Source organism: Arachis hypogaea, chromosome 20 (genome assembly GCF_003086295.3).
Source record: "Arachis hypogaea cultivar Tifrunner chromosome 20, arahy.Tifrunner.gnm2.J5K5, whole genome shotgun sequence".
Taxonomy (NCBI): domain Eukaryota; kingdom Viridiplantae; phylum Streptophyta; class Magnoliopsida; order Fabales; family Fabaceae; genus Arachis; species Arachis hypogaea.
Window position 1 is genome coordinate 99,778,670 of NC_092055.1, and position 15,495 is coordinate 99,794,164.

The following is a 15,495-nucleotide window of genomic DNA, read 5'->3' on the forward strand; positions in this document are numbered from 1 at the left end:
CAATGAAGCATAATCAGTTCATTCCCAAGGCTCTAACAGGAACAAACTACTCTGATACCATAATGTAACACCTTCACTATTAGAAGTCACGCTTCCGGCTGCACTACTCTGATAGCAAGAAGTATTACGACTACTTTACATACTAAATATTAAAATAGGAGCCTATGACTCGACACTGTATCGCTGATTTCTTTGAAAAAACAGAAATAAATACTTTATCTTAAGAAAAATACAAACAAGCATAGATTCATATACAAGAATCCTTACATAATAATTCAATATATTATACATATAAAACATACAATTCCTATCCCTCTTACAAACTTGTAATAACAAAGACGAGGGAAGAAAATAATCTAGTTAATACAAACAGCATATAAACCAAACGCAGTATAACTCTTCTTAATGCTTCTTCATCCGGTTCCTGAAAAGGTAAAGCTGTAGGGGGTGAGAACCTAACCACACGGTCTCACCACGGAGTTTCAAAGTTGTCATAAGAAGATATTTAATAAGAAAATTGTTTTCAAGCTCAGCGATTATCATTGCCTTATGAATATTTTAAAACCAATATCAAATCGTTCAAAACTTTTTCAAAGAAACAATGTTTAATCCTTCAGAAGTACGAAACCTTTCCTTTCTTATAAGAAAAACTCAATCAGAAACCAACCACGCAATCAAACAACACAGTCACTAATTCAGCACCAAAGTTCATTCTCAAATGTAGCACGCCAGGACAAACACAGGCAAGACAGACAAGGAAAGCACAAGTAGGTAGCAGTTACAGCAAATAGTTCAAGTAGCAGTTAAGAACAGTTTAGCAATTAGGCAAACCAAAACAAGTTCAAACCCAAGCAAAGCATACAAATGCATATGATGCATGCCTGTCCTATGGCTGATGAGGCTCATCTGTCGGTTATCCAGCCAACCCGACAAGTTTGAATTGTCCTTAGACTGTCCCCCGACGTGCATCCCCAAGAGTCTATGCATAGCTTTTTCTCAAATAATCAATATTGCTCAATGGGGGTAACATTCCCGGGAATTTATATAGTGCCCGGTCACACTTACGTCGTAGGGTCAACAGAGTATCGAATTTTCAACCTGGTACACGTGGTGGCAAGCCACGGCACTTAATCCAGGGAACCTCGTATCTCAGATATTTCAAATTCATAAGCCATATAAATAATTCATTCATCATTCATCAATATCTAAGCCATTCTCAATATCATCATCATTCATCAATCCATATCCCATTTCCAAATTCATTCAAAAAATATATTTCAAATCAATCATCATCATCCTTCTTTCCGTTAATCAACAATCTCAATCCAAAACATAATTCTTTCTTTGATAAATAAAGTAATCTTAAACCACATAATGCTTAAAATTAAACCTTTTTAAAATAACTACTTCAAATGAAACTTTTAATTTTATAAAATTTCGGCAGCATCTCCTCTAAAACTTGGATTCTGCCACCCTTTTCGGGTCCCAACAAAATCGTTTCTCAAACTCCTTTTCAACGGTTTCAAATCCAAGTCATTCACAAATCTCAAGCCGTTTTCCAAACCTAAATTAACTCTAACATCAAATCATTTTCCAATTCTCAAATTATAGTTGATAAACATTCAAATCAGATTTTCAAATTAATCTTCAACTCACTATCTCAATACCAACTCAATATTCAGAAATAGCCACAGCCAAGTAAACAATCACATTCATTCAAGACAATTCAGTTCAATTCATAAGACTCCATAATCACTAAAAATATTTATTTGCTTAAATATCTATTTATAACAACTCTTAAGAATAAAAATGAGTTTAATGAAAACGCCCCTACCTCAATTTAGTTTAAACGCATCAATTCCTCTTTCGTTCATCACTTCTGTTTGGCTCATGATCCTCAAAGAGAGCAATTGCCTTACCAGCCTTCGATATTATAGTCCTATAATCTCCAACATCAGCAACATAGAGATGGTTATCAATCAAAACAGCGGTTCAAGCAGTAGAGCCATCATCCCAGAAAATGTCTTTTTCAAAATACAGAATTGAGAATTAGTATCTTGATACGTTTCACTTATAGCCAATTTGGCATCAGTAAAAGATTTTGGATGCTTCATGAGATTATCAAAGAGATGCACTTTCAAATACTCTGCACCACGAAAACCACCATGACCATCAAATACTCCAAGTAAGCATACTGAATGACCACCAATTTTTAATGTTTTAATATCATAAAAATCCTCCATCGAAACTTTCTTCCCTCTGAAGCTTGAATACCCACAGCTAAGCCTTCCATCCTCACTATTCCACCCTCCACTTGCAAACTGGCCATCATCATCTTTCTCTGGCATCATATCTACAAGGGAATCAGTACTTCTTGACACGGAACCCATATCCACCATCATTACTGTGAATGTCTTGAATTGGCGAGTAGGTGAATAAGAAATACTAGGGACAGGTTGCAAACTTCTCCTAGTGTTGTTTATTCTCACTCATTTGGCAAAGGTTATAGCTTGAACAACCAAAGACCTTACACAATTGCTGCATACCATCTAAACGACCAACCAAGAAGACAAGGGTTCCGGCGGCAGCTGAATAACTCACAATATAACAACTTCATTCAACATAAACACTCCCTCACAATAGTAACGGAACAACTTAAGCATACACAACGAGATCAGAAATAAGGGTAAGGCTCACCAGAACAGTAGCGACTTCAACGGTGGTTCTCTGGCGACAACGGCGCCGTTCTCCGGCAATAGAAGCACGGCTACAGCAACGGCGGTGGCAGAACAGCAACTCCAAGAATCCAACCACTGAACCAATCTTCACCAAATTCCAAACCTTGATTTTGGAAAACCCAATCTACGAATCTTCCTCATCAAACCCCGATAACACCATGCAACTCACCGGCGTCCATGGCAGCGGCGGAGATGAAGCACGGCAGTGAGCTGCTATGTACATCACATCTTTTCCTCTCTCCTTCATCCAATGGCAACGACGACGGCAAGGGTTCTGGCGGCGACGCGAATGCTTTCAACAGACGGCGGAGGCGGCTTTGATTACGACGACAAGGTGCGGCGGTGGCGACGAGGCAGCAGTAGTGTGTGACGATGGTGGTGCGAGCTGGACAGCGGCGACCTCTTCTCCTCCCTCTCCATCCTCGGCTCTCTTCTCCCCTTCGTTCTCCCTCTTCTCTATTTCCGTTTCCCCCTTTTCTCCTTTCTTCCCCCTCTCTGTTTTTTTCCCTTTCTCTTTTTCTTTCCTTTTCTTTTCTTTTGTTTTTGCTGAAGGCTGAGGCGTAAGGGATGAGGGAGTGGCGGTGATAAATTAGGGTTAGGATAAAGTGGTTTAGATAATTTTAATAAAATTAAAGGTACAGAGTATTAATTAAAAATCTAATTTAATCCCTCAAAATTATTTTAAAATACTAGTTAATTATAAATTTGCTAATTAACTTCTAATAAGTATTTTAATTTAAAATTAGAGATAATATAATTTATTTTCTTTGTTTATAAAATTAAAGTATTAAATTCTGAAATCTCAATTATTTAAATTAAATCATATAAAATTTTTATCCTTTTATAACTGTTAAGTTGTATAATTTAAATATAGAAAATTACTCAATGATTATGAGATTAAGTAAAATTTTTAATTTAATTATCAAAACTTAATTTAATTACTTTTAATAAAATAATTTTTAAAAATAAAGTCTTTAATAAATAAGTAAATTAAAACTAACTCATAATAATATATATGTTTTTTAAAAAAAACATGGGTCTTACAATCGCCGGTACAGAGAGTTGTATGATGACCTCAATGACATTGTGTGAAATTCTCGAATTGAGGAGTCATTTGAGGATAACTGGTCTGAATTTATAGATGAGTACAACTTACATAACAACACATGGTTGTCAGGTCTGTTAGTGTACAATTACTTTACATGCTTTAATTGACAATTATTTGGTATCTGGCTTTATCTGATTTGTAGTAATAAGTTCAGTGTAAGGTTTCTTTGCTAAAATTGGTTTTTTTTTTCTGTAGACCTCTATGATGACCGACGCATATTGGTCCCCATATACTTCAAGGGTGAATTTTGGGCTACCATGAGGAGTACGCAAAGGAGTGAGAGCATGCACGCATTCTACGGGAGATTCTTACACAGTAGGACTAGCTTGGTCCAATTTATTCACGAATATAACAATGTGCTTGGAATTAAGGAGCAGAGGGAATTGGAGGATGATGCAGCAGACTCGAGGGGGGTTATCCCTTGTGCAACGAGCTCGCCTATGGAGAGACAATTTCAGAAGGAGTACACTACCAGCATGTTTATGCATGTTCAAACTGAATTTGTGAAGAAGGCTAATTGCAGAGTCTCTGTAGTTGCTGAAGAGGGGCCATCGGTATGCATGAAGGTTTATAAATATAATCGCATTGTAAGTATAGTTTCTAAACCAACAGAGAATCCTTTCGTACAAAAGTTTTGTTTGTCACTTAAGCAAACCCAATAAAAATAAATAATCGAAGTATTCAAACCTCGGGTCATCTTCTCAAGGAATTGCAGGGAGGTGTATTTATTACTGGTTATGGAAAATTGTATATCTTTCGGTTTTTGAAATAGGGAACAAGTAATTTAAATGACAAGAAAAATAAATTAATAATAATAAAATCTCTTGGCGAGATATGAAAACTGGACATCCTATCCCAGTTATCCTTATCAATTGTGATGAGAATTGGATTTTGCTCCCACCTTGTTAACCTCTAACTATGAAGATAAGTTAAGTGGATGAATCAATTTGATTCCTCTGGTCCTAGTCAATTCCTATGGAAAGACTAGCTTTAGAGGGATCCAAATCAATCAGCAAAGATAACAATTATCAATCACAAGGAATTTGATAACTCAATTGTCTCCAATTAATCAATTCATCAATTAAAGCCAAGAATATAAAAAGCTAAGTAAAAATCATAGATCTGAAATACCTCAAATTGCATTAATAAAAAAATCAAATCTAACATGGAAATTCATAAATTAAATTAGGAAAATAAATAAAAGGAACATTGAACCTAGAAATTGAGAAGAAAAAATCCTAAAATTAAGAGAAATCCTAATCCTAAAACCTAAGAGAGATGAAAGAGCCTCTCTCTCTAAAAGCTATATCTAATCCTAAAATTATGTATGAATGTATGTTGTATCAATTGTCCAATGATGAATGGATGCATTCTCCCACTTTATAGCCTCTAATATGTATTTTTTGGGCCAAGAACTGGGCCAAAAACAGCCCAGAATTCGCTGGTTGCGAATTCAAACACGCTGATTTTCGCAGATACGACGTGTCCGCGTGATGCACGCATTCGCGTTACTTATCCTCAGGGAAACTATGGCAAATTATATATCATTTCGAATCCCCGGACGTTAGCTTTCCAATGCATCTAGAACCGCATCATTTGGACCTCTGTAGCTCAAGTTATGACTATTTTAGTGCGAGAGGGTCAGGCTGACAGCTTTGCAGTTCCTTCAACTTCTTGTATTCCTTCTAGTTATGCATGCTTCCTTTCCATCCTCTAAGCCATTCCTACCCTGTAATCCCTGAAATCACTTAACGCACATATCACAGCATCGAATGGTAATAAGAGAGGATTAATATTAGCAAATATAAGGCCAAAGAAACATGTTTCCAATCATAGCACAAAATCAGGAAAGAAAACGTAAAACATGCGAATTGTATGAATAAGTGTGAGTTTAGTGGATAAAATTCACTCAATTAAGCACAGGATAAACCCTAAAAATGGGGTTTATCAGACGTCCACTTTGACCATTCCACACAGGAGGTTCGTTGTGAGTGCAATCTTTTTGAGAGTTCAGGTGTGTTGTGCTATCACTGTCTTATAGTTTTCCATTCGTATAAAGTGTATAAAATACCTACATATTATGTTCTCCCTCAATGGAGTAAGAACATAAAGCGCAAGCATACTTATGTCAAGAGTAGTCACGACGTCAGTCGGTCAGATGAGAGTCATGTTGCATTCAGGAGATTATGTGCACACTTTTACAACGTTGCTCAAGAGTTTCTCAATGACGATGACGAAACAGTGATGAATCCATATTTTACAATAATTTTTTGTTAGATTTGAAAGGATTTCATCATATAAACCTACACTTATTCCATTAAATAGCATGTTTTGAGATTTCCTCCTAAATTTTTGATGCGTGGCAGAAGTTAACCAATTTAGAGATTTCAATTAAGAGGACAGCGTTGCACATATAGCTCTTAACCGGCTAAAATCTGCCTCACCAATTTAAAAAGGGTTGTCACAAATTTTAGAAATAAAATACTGGGAGTATGAGTCCCAGGTCGTCTCCCAACGAGTTGCAGGAATGAGTGCTATTTTATTAACTAAGGGTTTTCAGGAAAAATAAAGTTTTGATAACCAGTAATTAAAATGACTAAAAATTAAAGCAATAAAAATAAACTAAGAATAATTATTGATACTCTAGATAAAAGGCCTTGACTGGGAAAATAATTAAATGAAATTGTTATCCTTGTTGGGATCTTCTCAAGTGTAGTGTAAAAAGGATGTTGTTCTCACTCAGTTATCCCTTACTAAATAAGGAAAAGTATGGTGATTAAACTAACTCTCACCATCAATTCCTAGTCCTCTCTCTTGGAGAGGTCTAGTGCTAGTAGGTATGGAATTAGCTAACAACGTCCAATTCAACCAAGCACTTAAGCATTCCAACTCAAGTATCTCCTCTTAATCAACCCCCATATCAAGTAGAAATTCTACTCCATTGACATGAAATTAATAATCATAAAAATATGAGAAGACATAATTAAATAAAATAAAATAGAGAATTAAAATTAATTAAAATAAAAATAACTCTATATATTAATAAATTCAAAACGCAACATAATTATATGAATAGAGTCAATGAGTAACTAATTAAAAATAAGGGAATAAGGAAACAAACTAAAGTAATGTCTTCAACGGAGGTAATGACTCTCAGCATCCATAAATCTAAGCAAAAGCATAAACTATCAATGTAATGCAAATCTAAAAACTCAGATCTAAAACTGACGTAATCCTAATGTGATGAATCTGAATGTGTGTGGATGCGTGTTGAGTCTCAGCATCTTCCCTAGGTTTAGTCTGTGTTTCTGGGCCGAAAACTGGGTCAAAATGCGGCCCGAAATTACCCCAGCGTGTTCTGTTATTCTTACAGATCGCGCAGGTCACGCGTACGCGTCGTCCAGGTGTTCGCGTCATTCAGCGATTCTCCTTGTCACGCATTCGCGTCATTCGTGCAGACTCCAATTCACGCGTTTGCGTCAGGCACACGTTCGTGTCGCTGCGAATTCTCCATTTCACGCGTTCGCGTGGGCCATGCGCTCGCGTCATTGCTCGCTGGTCATCTCCTTATTTTCTTGTGTTCCTTCCATTTTTGCAAGCCTCCTCTCCAATTTCTAAGTTATTCATGCCCTATGAAGCCTGAAACACTTAACACACGGATCACGGCATCGAATGGGATAAAGGAGAATTAAAATACATAATTAAAAGTCTCTAGGAAGCAAGTTTTCAACCATGGAGTGATTTCGGGAAGGAATTGTAAATACAGCTAATCATATGAATAAGTGGATAAAGATTTGATAAAACCACACAATTAAACACAATATAAATCATAAAATAATGGTTTATCAACCGCCCCACACTTAAACATTAGCATGTCCTCATGCTTAGTTGAAGGAGATAAAGTAAATGAGTAGGGAAATGTAAAACTCATGAAATGCAATGCAACCTATATATATATATATATATATATATATATATATATATATATATATATGAATGCAACTATATGATTCTTGATTACTTGGTTAAAAGTAAATAAACTCTTCAAGACAAACATAAATCAAATTCCACTAATTCAGTTTATACAGTAAGAACAGATAAAAATGCAAGAAGATAGCTCATGAAAGCGGGGAACATAGAATCAAGCATTGAACTCTCACTGATGGTGTATGTGCACTCTAGTCTCTCAAGTGTATAGGGTAATCACTCTACTCTTCTCTAATCATGCTTTCTAAATTTTTGTTCTTCACCTAATCAATCAACAATATTTAACATACCAATACAAACATCATGAGGTCTTTTTAAGGTTGTAATGGGGCTAAGGTAAGGGTGAGGGTATGTATATATGGCTAAGTGAGCTTATAAATTGAATCTTTAATTAACCTAAGCTTTCACCTAACATACATATATTCTATATAAGTTTAGAATCATGCCTAGCTACCCAAAATTTCCACTTTTGCATCACATACTCATGTATCAACTTTTCTTTAATTTTATCACATATGCATTGATTTTTCATTAACTTAACATTGGGGCAATTTTGTCCCCTTATTTATTTACTTATTTATTGAATATATATTTTTTTTCTTTTTTTATTTATTTTTTTAAATAGAAAAAATAAATATAACTTATTAATGCACATGGATTTTTAATTTTTATAGTTTCACATGAGTAGGTACCCAAATTTCCATTATTTTATTATGACACATTCCCTTATTAACCCTTGTTCCCACAATCTTCCCATACTTAATTAACACAATTTCTATCTTAAGCTAACCAAAGATTCAATTGGGATATTTAATTATTTTTCTGCTTAAGGCTAATAATGTGGTAAAATATAGAACAGATGGGATAAAAAGGCTCAAAATGGCTAACAAAGGTAATTTAAAGAGTAGGATTTTTGGGATAAGTGAGCTAAAATCAAATAATCGCCTCAATCATACACATGCATATAACATATTAAACATTGGACATATAGGATGAAACAAAATAAGATTACAATCATAGAGAAGTAAACACACAAGAATAAAATATTTATGGTTAAATAATGTAACCATGTAATTAAGCTCAAATCTCACAGGTTGTGTGTTCTTAGCTTTTTACTATGTTCCAAATACAACTTCCAACAAATTTAACACAAAAATTTTGATTTAAATTAGTGAAATTTTTCAAAAAGTAGGGTCTTAGAAGAAACTTATTATTTTCAATCAAGTAGAACATGCATGCAATTAACCTATTACTATGCAATCTATTCTATCCTAAACAAAAGAAAAATTAACTAAATATCATATTTTATTGGTGTTTAAAGAAGAGAATTTACCTCTGGAAGTCAGGTACTGACCGACCTCCCCACACTTAAGGCTTTGCACCATCCTCGGTGCCATCTATCAGGAACAAAGGGGGGCTGGTAGCAGTATCTCTACCATCAGGACCGTCATGGCTCCCTGTGTTGGTAAATGAAGTGGAGTCCGGGGTGTCTGGGTCTTTGTAGTTTCCCATAAGTAGCTCCTTGAGGTATGTGAATCGGCGCTTGTTACGGTGCTCTTGTAACTTTGCTTTGTGTTCCCTGCCGATACAACTTTTCAAGTATCTGATGGAGCAGTTGGTTTGTTGTAGGTGCTTGTGGTATTGAAGGAGGAATGTCTTCAGCCAGTTCTGTAGGCTGACTTGTAGTGGCTGCTGGCGGTCTGATATATTTCCCGTTAGGGATGTACTGATCATCCCATGGAAGTAGGGCTTTGGTGTCCCCAGCTTTGTAGGAGGCTCCGACTGCCGAGACGAGATCTAAAACCAAGGCGGGAAAAGGTAAGTTTCCCGCTATCTGTACGTGTCCCATTGCATTCCGGATGTGTCTTGGTAAGTTTAGGTGCTGGTCTGTAAGGATACAACAAAGTAAAACAGCCATGTCTGCAGTGAAGGAGGACTCGTGAGTACTCGAAAAGACGTAATGGGACATAATCTGTGCCCATACTCGAGCCTCCAAGGTAAGTGATGAAGCCGATATCCCTTTAGGTCGAGAACGATGGTATCCATAGATCCATCTGCTGCCAGGTTGTAATATAACTCTGAGAACGGCGTCCTAGTCAAATTGGTATGTCTGGCGCTTGAGTGAGGCTTCTTAGAATGCGTCCAATCCTTCTGGAGCAGGGGAAAGATCTAAAGCTTGTTGAATGGCCTCTTCAGTTATGGGGACTTGCTTCTGATGGACATAGACAAACTACATGGTTGGCATGTGAAGGTTGGAGTAGAATTCTACTACCCATGAGAGATTAACCTGCCGTGGGTGTCTCCGTAGGAATCCCATTGTCTTCGTTCAATTTGTGGCTCAACAAATTCAGTAATGCGGGTCGGGAGGATGAGAAGGTATTCATTGTTGTAATTCCTCTCTGCTAGGATGGGGAACATCTGCTCACAGTAGCGGTTAGGAAACCGCGCAGTGTCCTTTGCTGGGAAGGCTTTTACTTTTTCATCGACCTTGATGATCCTCTTGATTCTTTTTGTTGAGGGCTTTACTGCTGTTGAAGATGGCTCTGCCACTAATGCTCTTTTTTTTCCTTTCCTTGCTGGTGGTTTGGGAGTAGCTTTCTCTTTGCCTTTCTTGGTGGCCATCCTAAAAAGGGAAAGAGAAAGTAAGATGTAAAGTGAAGGGTTTGAGCAAGAGAGCGAATATTATGAGTGGTAATCAATGCACGGTAAGGAAGGATGTTGTTAACACATGGTCTAGACTACATGTGAAAAGTTCATCAAAGGAAACATAGCAAGTGCATGTGATGGCAATTAAATGCAAGATGTTTATTGGCATGCTGGCAAAGGCATGAGTAGCATAGATCAAGCATTCAATGTCCAAGTTAGATTACCAAGTCTTTCAAACTAATAAAATTAAATTAATAAAATATAAAAGAGATTTTGTGAAAAACAGGCATTAAAGTAGTAGGATAACATAAAAGTAGTGCATGATGCCATACGGGCTTTTTCACAAACACATAGCATGCATGGTAAATATGTTTTTGAAAATATAAAATAGAACATGCAAGTAACCCTTTAAAAGGTAATATTAATTGTCAAACAAATTTATGATAATCCACAAGCAAAATATAGAAAATAAAAACCGAAATAAATCTTCAACACCAATTAAAAGGGAAGAAAAAGAAAGAAAGAAAAAGAAAAAGAAAATATAGATAAAGAAAGTAAAAAGAAAAAGAAGAAGAAAACATAATAAAAATAAGAATAATAATGGAAAAGTAAAGGAGGAAGAAGAATAAACCTTGATAATGGGTGTGAAATGAAAAGAAAAGGGGAGAGTAAAAAGTGAGAAAGAGTAGAGAAGGAAGAAGAGAGAAGAAGGAAGTAAGAAGGGATAAGAAAAATTAGGATTTGGGGAAGAAAAGATAAGATATTTTGGCTGATCTGGATATTCTGTGTGCTGCATGTGACGCAAACGCGTGGGTCACACGGTCGCGTGGCGTGTGATGTTTTTCTAGTGACGCGAACGCGTGGGTCACGCGGTCGCATGGTGTGATTTGTGCGAATGGCGCGAGGGCAGTGACGCGTTCGCGCAACTCTCTGTCTCAAACTCATTTTGCCAAAATATTTGGGTGACGCGATCGCGTGGTTGACGCGATCGCGTGGATGGCCATGTTTAGAGGATGACGCGAACGCGTGGGGCACGCGGTCGCGTGACAGGGCTGGTACTTCTAGCATCTCTCTAGCCCCACTCCATCATAACTTGCTGCCATACACCTCTTTTACGTCGATTTTCAAGGGCACGCGTTCGCATGGGTAACGCAGACGCGTGGGCATGTTTGTGCCTAAGGCATGCCTCCAACCACGCTTTCGCGTGACTCTCTGTCCAATTCTCTTTTCTTCAAAACGCACTGGTCACGCGGACACGTTAGCGACGCTGTCGCGTCGCGTGCGTGCTTTTTTTTTAAATAATATGCAGAATGCTCATGCAAAATATATGCAGCTATATGCAGGGATGATGAGAAGAGTCATTAACATCATAAAAATAAAGTAAAAATGAAACTAAGACTGAAACGGAACGATCATACCATGGTGGGTTGTCTCCCACCTAGCACTTTGCTTTTACGTCCTTAAGTTGGACGCTCTTTAGGCTCATTCTGCTTCTCTTGGTGGGTCTTCCAAGAGGAAAATATCTAGTTCCTTTTGATTCTTCATCTTCTCACCATGATAAAGCTTTAGGCGATGTCCATTGACCTTTAGAAATTTGGAGTTAGTAGGATGACGCAGGTGGAAAACTTCGTATGGCTCTACCTTTTCTACTCTGTATGGACCTTCCCATCTTGATCTCAGTTTACCCGGCATGAGCCTCAGTCTAGAGTTATATAGTAGAACTAACTCCCCTGGTCTGAATTCTCTCCTTTTAATGTGCTTGTCATGGACAGCCTTCATTTTTTCCTTGTAACACCTGGAGTTGTCATATGCTTCGAGGCAGAGGTTCTCTAGTTCTGCTAGTTGCAGCTTTCTTTCAGCACCAACTTTTGTAAGATTCATGTTGCACTCTCTTACAGCCCAGAAAGCCTTGTGTTTCACCTCTACGAGGAGGTGGCAAGCCTTTCCGTATACCAAGCGGAATGGGCTCATCCCAATGGGTGTCTTGTACGCTGTTCTATATGCCCAGAGTGCGTCTTGTAGCCTGGCACTCCAGTCCTTCCTATGACGTTTTACTATCTTCTCCAGAATACGTTTAATCTCTCTGTTAGAGACTTCTGCTTGCCCATTGGTCTGGGAATGATAAGATGTTGCTACTTTGTGAATTATCCCATGCTTTTTCAGTAATCCTGTTAGTCTCCTGTTACAAAAATGGGTGCCTTGATCGCTCACGATTGCTCGTGGTGATCTAAAGCGACAGATAATATGGTTTCTAATAAAGGAAACAACAGTGTTAGCATCATCAGTATGGGTAGGAATTGCTTCCACCCATTTAGAAACATAATCTACGGCTAACAGTATATAAGAGTAACCGTTAGAATTTGGAAATGGACCCATGAAGTCAATGCCCCAAACATAAAAAATTTCACAGAAAAGCATAATCTATTGAGGCATCTCATCCCTCTTGGATATATTACCAAACCTTTGGCATGGGGAACAAGATTTACAAAATTCAGCAGCATCTTTAAAAAGAGTAGGCCACCAGAATCCATAGTCTAGAATTTTTCTAGCTGTTCTTTGGGGGTCAAAATGTCCTCCACTCTCAGATGAGTGGCAGGCCTCTAAAATAGACTGGAATTCTGATTGAGGCACACACCGTCTAATTACCTGGTCAGCACCGCACCTCCATAAATATGGATCATCCCATATATAATATTTGGACTCACTTTTCAGCTTGTCTCTCTAGTGCTTAGTAAAATTTGGAGGAAAAGTGTGGCTAACTAGATAATTAGCTATAGGTGCATACCAAAGAACTATTTCAGATACTGCTTGTAAGTTATCAAATGGAAAATTATCATTTATAGGAGTGGAGTCATCCTTAATGTGCTCAAGGCGACTCAAGTGGTCTGCCACTAAATTCTGGTTACCACTTCTATCCTTAATTTCTAAATCAAATTCTTGCAGCAGCAGTATCCAACATATTAGCCTTAGTTTGGACTCCTTTTTAGCTAATAAATATTTTAGAGCTGCATGGTCTGAGTACACTACTACCTTAGTACCAAGTAAATAGGCACGGAATTTATCCAGAGCAAAAATAATATCAAGAAGCTCTTTTTCAGTAGTAGTATAATTAGACTGAGCAGCATCTAAAGTCTTAGATGCATAAGCAATTACAAAAGGGTCCTTACCTTTACGCTGAGCCAGCGCTGCTCCTACTACATGGTTGGAAGCATCACACATGATTTCAAATGGCTGGCTCCAGTCTGGTCCTCTCACAATTGGAGCTTGAGTCAGGGTGGTCTTCAGCTTATCAAACGCTTGCATACAGCTTTCACTGAACTCGAACTCAATTTCCTTCTGCAGCAATCTGGATAAAGGTAGTGCTACCTTACTGAAGTCCTTAATAAATCTCCTGTAAAAATCTGTGTGGTCAAGGAACAAATGGACTTCCCTCACGGAGGAGGGGTAAGATAAACTAGAAATAACATCCATCTTTGCTGGATCTACAGAAATGCCAGTATTAGACACAACATGTCCTAGTACAATTTCTTGTTTGACCATAAAGTGACATTTTTCAAAATTTAATACAAGGTTTGTATTAATACATCTGTCTAACACTCTAGATAAACTATCCAAGCAAAGGCTAAATGAATCACCATATATGTTGAAATCATCCATAAAAATCTCCATACAGTTCTCAATAAGATCAGAGAAAAGACTCATCATGCATCTTTAGAAAGTAGTCGGTGCATTGCACAAGCCAAAGGGCATTCTCTTATAAGCATAAGTCCCAAAAGGACATGTAAAAGTGGTCTTTTCCTGATCTTCAGGAGCTATATGAATTTGAAAGTAGCCTGTATAACCATCTAAAAAGCAGTAATGGGATTTACCTGACAAGCGATCAAGCATTTGATCAATAAATGGCAAGGGGTAGTGATCCTTGCGAGTGGCTTGGTTGAGACACCTATAGTCAATGCAAACTCTCCATGAATTCTGCACTCTAGTTGTCAGGAGCTCTCCATGCTCATTTTTTATTGTTGTGACTCCAGATTTCTTGGGCACCACTTATACTGAACTGACCCATTCACTGTCTGAGATTGGATAAATAATATCTGCCTCAAGTAGTCTGGTTACTTCTTTCTTGACAACTTCTAAGATGGTGGGATTCAATCTTCTTTGAGGCTGACGGACAGGCTTTACTCCCTCTTCTAAAAATATTCTATGTTCACAAACTTGAGGGCTAATGCCTACTATATCCGCCAAGCTCCATCCAATTGCTTTCTTATGTTTTCTCACCACACTGAGTAGCTGTTCTTCCTGTTGAGAAGTGAGTTCCTTTGCAATGATGACTGGAAACTTTTGCTTGTCCTCAAGGTAAGCATACTTAAGGTGTGGAGGAAGGGGCTTTAATTCTAGTTTCTGCTCATAGCTAGGCTTTGGATCATCTAGGGCTGGTGATAATGGTAAAGTCTTCTCATTGTTTTCAGAAAGTGTCTCCACACTTGGACCTTGCTCCATGTACTTCTCTTCTAATTCTTCCTGGTGAACTTCAGCTACAATTTCATCAATAATGTCGCATTGGAAGATAGAATGATCTTTCGATGGATGCTTCATAGCTTCATTTAAACTGAAACTTACTGTGCTGCCATCTATCTCAAAGGAGTAAGTTCCTGAGAATGCATCCAGCTTGAACTTTGAAGTCTTCAGGAATGGTCTTCCAAGCAGGATTGATGATGGTCTTCCTGAGTCATTAGGGGGCATTTCCGAGATGTAGAAATCAATGGGAAATGTGAGCCCCTTAATGCTCATTAATACATCTTCAGCAATTCCAACTACTATAATAATACTTTTATCTGCTAACACAAAATGAGCTGCCGACCTTTTTAAGGGAGGGAGCCTCAAAGTATCATATATAGACAAAGGCATTATACTAACACATGCTCCTAAATCACACATGCAGTCAGAAAAATTTACACCTCCAATGGTACAGTTAACCATACATGGACCTGGATCACTACATTTTTCAGGTATATTTCC

The 15,495-nt window shown here is 37.6% G+C and overlaps 1 pseudogene; it reads right to left on the reverse strand.

Moving 5' to 3' along the window:
• Positions 1-1,854: 1,854 nt before the first annotated feature.
• On the reverse strand, positions 1,855-2,961 carry LOC112786053 (probable protein phosphatase 2C 76; annotated as a pseudogene).
• Positions 2,962-15,495: the final 12,534 nt, after the last annotated feature.